Below are 11,188 nucleotides of genomic sequence, written 5' to 3'. Positions count from 1 at the left end.
CAACATGCATGTTTTCTGTCTCAAGTAGAGCCTAAGAAGATTGATGAAGCTTTACTGGATCCTGATTGGATATCTGCCATGCAGGGCGAGCTGAATCAGTTTAAAAGAAACAAAGTTTGGGAATTGGTTCCTGCACCAAAGAATAGAAGCATAATTGGAACAAAATGGGTGTTCAGGAACAAGATGGATGAAAATGGTATAGTTACCAGAAACAAAGCAAGGTTGGTTGCAAAAGGCTACTCACAAGAAGAAGGAATTGATTATGATGAAACTTTTGCTCCAGTTGCAAGACTTGAAGCAATAAGAATTTTTCTAGCATTTGCTGCACATTCAAATTTTAAAGTGTATCAAATGGATGTCAAGAGTGCCTTCCTGAATGATGAGCTAGAAGAAGAAGTTTATGTGCAACAGCCACCTGGCTTTGAAGATCCAGAATTTCCAAATTTTGTGTACAAGTTACTCAAGGCTCTATATGGACTAAAACAGGCACCTAGAGCTTGATATGACACACTGTCAGAATTCCTACTGAAGCATGGTTTTACTAGAGGTACCATAGACAAGACTCTCTTCTACAAGAAACATGATGATGATATGATCCTAGTTCAGATCTATGTGGATGATATCATCTTTGGTTCTACTAATGAGAAGCTTTGTCAAAGATTCTCCAAGCTTATGCAAAGTGAATATGAAATGAGTACGATGGGGGAACTAAGTTACTTTCTTGGACTTCAAGTCAGTCAAAGAAGTGATGGTATCTTCATCAGCCAAATTAAGTATGTCAAGGATCTATTGAAAAAGTTTGGTATGGTTGATTGTTCACCTGCATCTACACCTATGTCAACTGCAACAAAGTTGGATGAAGATAAAAAGGGCAAGAGTGTAGATATCTCAAGCTATAGAGGAATGATTAGTTCATTGCTTTACTTAACTGCTAGTAGACCAGACATTATATTTGCTACATGTCTGTGTGCAAGATTTCAAGCTAATCCAAAAGAATTACATTTGATGGCTGTAAAGAGGATTTTCAGATATTTGAAGGGAACTCCAAACTTGGGATTATGGTATCCTAAGAGAACTGGTTTTGAAGCTGTTGGTTACACAGATGCAGATTTTGCTGGATGCAGGGTTGACAGGAAAAGTACTAGTGGAAGCTGTCAATTTCTTGGAAAAAGACTTGTATCCTGTTATAGCAAGAAATAACAATCTGAATCAACTTCTACAGCTCAGGCTGAATACATAGCTGCAGGAAGTTGTTGTGCTCAAGTGCTTTGGATTAGAAATCAGTTAATGGATTATGGCCTAGTGTTACATAAAATTCCTATCATGTGTGACAATACTAGTGCTATATCTATAGTGGCTAATCCAGTTAATCATTCTAGAACAAAGCACATTGATGTAAGGTACCATTTTATTAGAGAACATGCTACAAATGGTACCGTTGAGCTCATTTTTGTTCCAACAGAAAAACAATTAGATGACATTTTTACTAAACCTTTGGATGAAGCAACTTTCATTAGACTTGTAGGTGAAATTGGAATGCTTAATTCTTCATCCTAAGGCAAGAACTCAGCTAATGTTTTGCAGCAGATTAATTTCCAGTAAATCAAAATTAATTTGATTTAATTAGAAATTAACTGAAATATGAATTATAAATATTTCATAAATCTCTGCATATTTATTCTACAAAATTCAAAATTCAACTTGGAATTTTTCAAATTATAAGTAAACTGCTCAGTTGTTAATTTACATCCTTAATATGTAAAATTAACACAAGGCATAATTATAATGGTCAAAAGTATATAAAGAGTTGAGTTCTCGATAAGTCTAACTGACTTATCGACAAGTCATTTTAAGACTTCTCGGGTGAGTCCTCGACAAGTAAATTTACTGACTTTTCGAGTGGCTTCTTGATAAGCTTAATTATGACTTATCGATAAGTCCTCGTAGAGTTCTCTAGTAGTGTTAATTCACAGAGTTCTCTACAAGTATAATTTTTGACTTATCAATAACTCAGAACTGAATTAATTTAATTTAATAAATTATTTTGGTAAAATACTTTTGGAAATTTATTCTAATTTTATTTTGAAGTTATTCAAATAAAGTAGGAATCAATTCAGTCCATTTTTAGACAAACTGGGTATTTATTTGACATCTCGATAAGTCAATTTTTAGTTCTTTATAAGAGCAATTTAAAAATGACTTCTCGATATGTTCTTCATTTCTTAAAATGACTTCTCGATAGACAAATTCCAAGCGTCTATTTTTGAGTTCTCGACAAGTCATTTGCTTTTACTATAAATACTCATACTTCTCGATACATATACATACTTATAATTTTCGAGATCTCAAGTGACCTAGCCTTTCAAGCAAAAATCGATTTCTCTCTCAGTTTTACTCCTTTCTCAAAAAAATTTCTTACCCACTCATTCTCATCAATCAACAATGGCCTAAAATATTGCAAGAGCTTCTATTGCATATAAAGGAACCAACTATCTCGCTTTTACTGATGTTAACCAAGCTCCTAACAGTTTCAAGGGGTTTGTGAAACTTTTGGCTGAGTCTTATCTTGCAGGAGCTTTGACTGCAAATCCGGTCCTGTACCTAGATGTGCTGCATGAATTCTGGACTACAGCAGTAGTGAGAACTGATATGAATGACAACTCTCTTTCTATGGTGGTGACATGCACAATTGGAGGCCAACTGATAGAATTCAATGACCAAGATGTGAATAGAGCTTTGGGGCTGCCAACTGAGAATCTGGTGGAGGTGCCAACTCCTGATGAGCTGACTGAGTTTATGGACTTCATCAATTATGGTGGAAGAATCAATCTGTCAAGCTTAAACAGAACCAATCTAAGGAAGGAGTGGTCTTTCATCTTTGATTCAGTGGTGAGGGCATTTACATGCAGGAAGACAGGATATGACAATATTTCAAGTGTTGTGTAAAAGTTGGTGTATTCAATTTCCCGCAACAGACACTTGAATGTTGGTATGTTGATCCTGGAAGAACTTGCAACCAGGCTGAAAATGCCCCTGACGGCTAGAGGTAAGGAAATTTTCTTTCCTAGATTTATTATGTCCACTTTAAATCATAAAGTAGCAGACATACACTTATTGAATGGTATAGATAGCACAAAGATAGGAAATTGTAAGCAAGAGTCCAAAATAATATTTGGCTTACTTACTACAAAGAATAAGGTAAATGTAAGTCTGAAAATCACTCCATTTATGTTGGAGAGGTTTAGGACGTACCCTTACCCTATGCCTGACATGAGATCTAACATACAATCTAGCACAGCTATAATCTCTGAACCTGCGGAGGTACAAGCACAGGAACACCAACAGGGATCTTCCCGAGCTGCAACCATTCTTTCAAAACCTTTAGAAGCTAGGAAACCAATCACCTCATCTTCTCAAAAGGATGAGGTGAGTAAAAAGAAGAGAAAGGGGGCAACCTTAACTGTTGTAACTGAGAGTGGTGAGGACCAAGCTGAAAAAGAGTCACATTTGGTCAAGAGATCTAAAAGGAGTAAGAAAACTGAGATGATTGCTCAAGCCACCTCAAAATCCTCCCAACAAGATGCAGTTGTAAAAGCACCCAGTAGTGAGTCTGCACAGCCTGCACAAGAAGCAATTCAAGTGTATGGTAGGAGAAATAAGGAAGGCACACACTGTGAGGACACATCTCTTAAGCTCCCTCATCTATTCAGGGGGAGCTGCCAACATTCATAACTGAGCAATAATTTCTTATATCTAAAATTTCTTCACTTCCAATTGCACTTGAATCCACTTCTCAAGTACAACAAAAATCAAATGACTTGGTTCTAGAAACCTTGCTCACCACCCAGACACCTCAATTAGATGGTGAGAGGCTACTAGCTGGGGTAGATCTTGATGACACCCATCACAAACATGGAGGATTCATCAGTTTTCACTGAAGACCCCATGGAAACTTAAAATGCACCTTCATGAGCCAATTAGTCTTCACAGACTGTAAGGTTTGAGGGTAGTACTCCTGAGGGGGAGTTACCTAAATCCTCTCCAATTCAATTGGAGGTTCCTTATGTAGGGACAACTCCCCTTAAAACCCTAGTAGAAATTGCCTTGGCAGTTGATGCTAAGAGTATAATTGTCAATGATCCTGTCATAGGGGAGGCAAGTATAGCACATTTAGGTGCTAGTGTGTTGCAAGACACACAAGGGTTTGAGACCGGTGCACATGGCAGTAACTCAGTCAAATCCCCTCCAATTCAATTGGAGGTTCCCACACCTAGTGAGGAACACCAACTAGCCATAACCACAGAGCAATATGTGAGTACAACTGTGACTTCAATCACAGGTGTTTCTAAACCATCAACCTCAAAACCATCAACCTCAAAACCTTCAACTTCACAACCTCAACAACCACACATTCTATCTCAGTGGCTGCAAGAATCTGGCTCTCAACCAAATTCTGTAGATGATCTACTAGTGGAGCAGATTTCTGGACTAACCAACATCTCACAGCATCTTTTGACTTCAAATATGAGCAACCAGGACTATAAAGCTATCATGCTTACTTACAATGAAGAGGTTGAGGAGCAAAAGGAGAAGATTGTCAATGATGCTGAGCAAGATGGGAATGTGGATGCATGGTTGTCTGATAATTTTGCCTTAGAAATGGATCAAGTTTTGGCCAGATTCAGATAAGAATACATTACTATTCCGGGCAGAATTGCAAAAGACTTGAGTCCACAAGCTGTCTATGATGCCATTACAGATATATACAAGGCTCAGCTTAAAGCATTTCATCTGTTTGGTAAGGCTCTTGAAATCAAGCTTACTGGTCATGAAGAGAGAATCAGAAAACTGGTGAATGAGAAGATGGACAAGATTATACCATCTCATGAACATATCTCTACTAAATTCAAGCATTTTACTGAGCAAATGGCTAGGATGGATCTTGCCTCTATTAAGAAAAAAGTCAAAAATCTCAAATTATCTTTCATCAATCTCAACACACTGATCCAGCAACAAATTACTCACTCAAATGACACCAAGGTCAAGCTGGATCAACTTCACCAGAGCAGATATGAGCCATCATTTTTGCTTATGGAAGGCATCAAACAGGCTGTAGATGAAACATTTGGTACATCTACAAGCTCTTTTCAGTCTGGCTCCATCTCCACAAACCTACAAATCCAAACTCTGCAAGGCCAAGTCTCAGCACTGCAAGACTCCAATTTTTCTCTCACTGCACAAGTTCAAGCCTTGACATCCCTAGTCAAGAGCCAACAAACAGATATCCAGACCCTGGTGGACTCCCATAAGCATCTTCAAATGCATAATTCTATAGCTTTGGGAGTCATCATGGGCAAACTCAACATACCACTCCCTTCTCTGCCTGAACAGGTAAGGCCTGAAATCCCTACTCCCCTTCTCATGCCTGCCAACAAGACTAAGGGGGAGATAGAGGCTAGGTTGGTACAATCAAGGTCATCTCAACAACAAATCCAGGGTGCTGAAAAGAAATTAACTAAAGAAGTTGATCTTGACATGGAGAGACTTATCAGGGTTGTTGAAGGACCTAGTCTGAGCAGAGAGTTTGATGAACTACTCAAAGCCTTAAAAGCTCCTCTCAACAACAATCACTTCAGATACAAAAAGGCCCTGGAAAAGACAATTAATTTCATAAGAGTGATCATGGTCAATCAGGACAACCTTTTACAAAAGAAGATAGTGATCAATGTAAATGACTCAGGGACAGACAGATGTATGCAGGTGTCCCTCAATTACCTTGTCTCAAGGAGGGCATCTGAGTTGGATATCTTAATCAACAAAGTCAAAGTTATAACTCATGAAGATACCTTGCTATTAACTGAATTGAGAAATGCTCAAGTAGCTGCTTTTCCTGAAGCATATCTACAGCCAAGCAAGGGTATAGCATACATCTGTCCAAACACCAACAATTCAAACATTTTCAGATCCCCAAACAGTGTGTCATGAGTAACAAGAAGCTTATCATGATCCTAGAAACTAGTTTAAAAATGAAGAAGAACAAGAACAATGATGATATGGAAATCATAAAGCTACTGAGGAGATATCTGGATAATGCAGAAGCCAACTTGCCCAAAATACAAATCAACAAGGATGATTTGGATGATGATGAGCAGAAGAAAGATGATCAAAATCTTTAGGGCTCAAATACAAGTCAATCCAGTAAGCCATCTGGCAGCAAGGGTGGAGAGAAGAAGAAGGAGGATGACAAGAAAGATGAAGAAAAGAAGAGAAGGGGTGAGAGGAGGAGCAAGAAGCTTCATGATGGCTCGGAACCACACCAATCCCTAAAAATCCAAACACAACTAGCTCAAACCTCATCTCAACCTACAACATCAACTATCTCAAACATCAAACCACCTCAAATCTCAAAGCCAAAATTTCTGTACAAACAAACATCCAACTCTTTCCTAAAAATTCCAATCACCACAAGCCAGACAAATCTCAAGAAAATGACAACCCTACCTTTAGCCAAACCCTCACTGAAAATCAAACACAAATCTGTTAGGAGAAAGCCTAAGAATGTTAATCCTATAAAGAAAGAAGAAGTCACTGAAAGGGTCATCTGGAACTGTTTTAAGGAGTCTGAATTTCTACCTCTAAATTGGTGCACCTCAGATGAAGATTATTTCCAACATCTAGCTGAAGAAATAGTTAGAGTCTGGGTTGTATCCCTGAGAGAAGTTATAATTTATTTTGAAGATGGGTCCTTCACTTTTCTTGGCAATGACTTAATGGATTCTCTGCCTCCCACAGAAATTAAGAGAGTGATAAGTTTGCTAAAAGGACAAGGATACTGCTACAAGGGCATGGAGATCAGTTCTAGCTGAATGGATGATTGAAAGAAAGGAAACAAAGAAAAGAAATGAGGATGAAGCTGAAGAAAGAAGAAGGAAGTATGATGAAGAAATATAGAGGTATATAAAAAGATCAGAAGAGCTAAAGGCCAAAGGAATGAGCAGAATCTCTAAAGATGGGAAATTTCTAAACATCAAAGCTGGTGAATTCTCAAGGTTTAGAATAGATTTGCTAGACAGTGGTTATCCCAAGGTAGCAAGACAAAAACTTGTAAAAGCTCTAAATGGAACACCCATAATAGAAGAACTTGAAATTCTAGATCACTTGAAGGATGTTCTTACGGAAGAAGCAGATACAAAAACTGTCTTTACATGATACTTGTAACCATTGAAACTTGAAAATCTTATGTTGTACAAAAGTTGTAATTCTATCAAGCTTTGTGTATTAATTTTATTTTCCATCAATTTAGACTTGGGGTTAGTCTTGTTAACAGGCATGAATTTGTGTTAAGCAATCTTCTCACAAATTGGGGGAGATTGTTGTGCAAGACATGCCTGTACCTTAAGAAGACTAAGACAATCTGTCAACCCTAAGTAAGTTGTATTGTTATCTAAATTTGTATTTTGTACTTTTAACACTTAAAGTCTGTAAAATTTCAAAGGAGCATACTTGAGTCTTTTTTCTATAAACAGTGTCAAGCCTAAGGATTCTATCTGAAAGAAGATCAAGAAGATCATGCCTCAGAAGAATTATGAAGAAACTTGGAGTTGAATAAATCTGTTTTAGGAAAAATATTCTAAGTCAAGATCTCTACAATTCACAAATTTAGTGTTATAGAGAAGTCATTCGAGAATTCAAAATGACTTATCGAGAAGTCAGGAAAGGCACTAGAGAACGCACAGAGATATCGACAAGCCAAATTGAAGACATAGAGATTGGAGATATCGACAAGTTATTCCTTCACTAGAGAACTCAGAGTTATCGACAAGTCAACATTTATTAAAGAACTCTGAGTTATCGATAAGTCAAATTCCACTAGAGAACTCAGAGATATCGATAAGTCAAAATTCAATAGAGAACTCTGAGATATCGACAAGTCAAATTTGACTAGAGAACTCTGAGATATCGACAAGTCAATAAGCCACTAGAGAACTCAGAGTTATCGATAAGTCAAAGTGAAGATATGAAGTCTAGAGATCTCTACAAGCTAAATTCTCTTATAGAGAACTCAGAGACCTCTACAAGTCAAATTTACTATGGAGTATTATAGATCTCGATAAGCCAATATACTTATCGAGATGTCAAGTTCTCTATAGATCAAATGGAGATCTCGAGGTAAAATCTCAAAGTACAAAATTGCAGATCAGTTCAATATCCAAGATTAACAATCAACAAACAATCCAAACAGCTGGATTGATAAGTCTACAAAAAGCAGCTTGAAGGATGTGCAAGATCAATGGTGAAGATTAACTGACAAAGGAAGATTAAGATAATCACAGAATGTTAAAGATATGCTAAGCCATAAATAGAAGATATATTTTTCTATAAATGAAAATGACAAGTGACTGTTTATAAAAGCTAATAGCATGTCTTATTGTACAATGTGTAAACCAGCAGTTAACTGAATTATAAAGTTAACACTGGTCCTTTAGTTAGTTGTAACAATTTTAGATAAAAAATCTTGTAACACTCTCAAGAAAAAGCTAAGCTCTTTATCAACAAACAGCCTAGAAATTTTATAGCAAAATATTTTTAATTTTAATATAAAATTAAGTGAGTTTTGAAGATTTGTGTTCTTTATTTTCTGCAAGCTTAATTTCTGCATGAACACATTATTATTACAAGATTTAATTTACTTTGTTCAAACATAAAAGATTCAAGAAAAGCTCAAAAACAGTAAAACATATTAACCCCCCCTGTGTGTTATTCATTTCCTAACATGGCGAACCGGAGATTCAACAACATTCTCATGTGTTGGTGTATCATTATCTCCCGATGATGAGTAATTTCTGGAATTACTTAATGTAGTTATTTTCGAACTTTCAGTACTTGAAAGAGTTCTCCACTTAGGATGTCTATGGAGCTCAAACCAGTGTTTGTCAAAGTTAGACTTCTTTTTATATATACTTAAATGATATGCATGAGCTTGGTCAGATATAGTAACCAAATTTGAACCGCTCCCGACTAGCTTGACTGCCTTTTCATAACACGCTCCAAATTTTTTAGCACCTTCGTTTATCCGGCTCCACCGTTTTTTCATAACCACAACTCCTCTCTTGATAACACCAGAATTATCTTCTTCACAATATTGATGAATTCGTTCCCAAAATGCTTCAGCTTTTTGATCCGTGCCAAATAATGGATCAACTGACACATTTAACCATGCACTTATTAAAAGTTGGTCTTCAACTCACTTACACTGACTACTATTTTCTCGAACATCTTCACTTTCTTCACAATCATCATTTAAATCAATAAAATTCGGGTTATTAAAGGCCGGAACTTGCAAACGTGGAGAATTTTGACTATCGGGGGTTGTTTGTTGGGTTTCAAATTGTGGATTTGAAAACGGAGGAAATGGAAATTGGTACGGAGAATTTTGAGGACATGAAAATGGAAATTGAGAATTATGAGAAAATAGAAATTGGTATTGAGAATTCGGATTTTGAGAATTAAAATTAAAATTTTGTGGGTTTGAGAAATAGGAATTTGGATATGGGTATGGGAATTGTGGGTTTGAATTTTGAGAATTTGAAGGTGAAGGATTGTTAGAATTGTTTGGATTCATCTTTTTCTAAAAAAAATTAAAATAATTTTAAGGATGTAATGATTATGAATAAGGTACTAGAATTGAGTATTTATAGAAGAAAAAAATTATTACCGTTTTTAAGTTACTGTTACAAAAATATGTATGTTATGTTAACATTATAATAATGTTAGAATTCAAAAAATTGAAAACATAAAAAGCATGAGGTCAGACACCATGCATTGTTTATTATTTGCATTAAAATAGTAAACGTAAAGGAAATGGGACGGTCCAAGGAGGGTGTGATTGCCCATTTTTTAGAGCTCATCTACAATGCAATTTCAGTTACAATATATGGTATAGTCTCGTTTTAACTTTTACGTGCCCCGATGAATAAAGTGAGCTAGTAGCGGGGATACTTTTAAAGTCACGCTCTAAATCAATTAGTACACCTATAGTGAATTTAAACAAATTAAGGTTTAAATTATGCATGGATTGACTAATCAATCTGACATCACAGGTAGAACAAATATTTCTATTCATTCTAATGAAGTATCGACAATATTTCATGTAACTCGGGTTGTTTTGAAATACAGGTATAGATACATTTGTGTAATAATTATTCCCTCGGTTAACCTAATTGTTATTATTTCTGAGATAGTGTCTAAAATATATATTAAAATGAATATAAAGTATAATTTTATAATTTTTTTAAAATTTTCTTTTTTCTGATTATAAATAAAATGTGTAAACTTTTATTCAGAAAATGAATTTTTTTATAAAAGGTTATAAAATTATATTTTTTATTTATATTAAAATACCTGTCTGACATTTTTATTTGAAACAATAATAATTGGAGGGACGGAGCTAGTAACAAACAAGATTTTCATCCGTAATATTCAAGTCTCAGTCAATATTTAGAGTTTCCACATCTACTTAAATTTTGACTGTTATAAGAACTTCATCCTAATAAATACGATTTCTTTCCGCCAAGAGTCTTATTAAATTAACGTGATATTTCGCATAGAACGGTATACTTCAAAATTAATCTATAAACAACTACTTCCTCCCCAGCCCCATTCATATTTACTTGTATACAGTTTGTTTCCGATATTTGATACACATTTAAGATTAACGATAAGTATATATTTTTATTTTATTTCAAAAAAAAATCTTTTCTAAATTAATCTTTAAATATTAAATTTAATTTAATTAAAAAATATATATTTCGGGAATTTGTATAATATATCCCAAATTAATAGATTACTTTACAGATATATCCCATCTTTTTTAAGAGTTATAAAAATATCACAAGGTTAAATTTTAATTCTTATATAACTCATATACATGTAACTAATTATGTTTTTTGTACTTGAACTGACCAAAAAATTCCAAATAATATAATATACATGGCAATAAAATTCAATGATGGTAGATCCACACTTTTGAATTAATTTTTTCGTGAGAGTTTGAGTATAATATTGGGTGATTTAAAATTTTTTATCTCAATTTTTTTCTATCAATCTTCATCAAAAAAATCCAATGTTATGTTTTTATTAGGACGTGGCAAGATATCATAAAATATGATATAAAATATGTTAGTTGTTA

Source organism: Apium graveolens, chromosome 4 (genome assembly GCF_009905375.1).
Source record: "Apium graveolens cultivar Ventura chromosome 4, ASM990537v1, whole genome shotgun sequence".
Taxonomy (NCBI): Eukaryota; Viridiplantae; Streptophyta; class Magnoliopsida; order Apiales; family Apiaceae; genus Apium; species Apium graveolens.
This window is presented reverse-complemented; position numbering follows the sequence as displayed.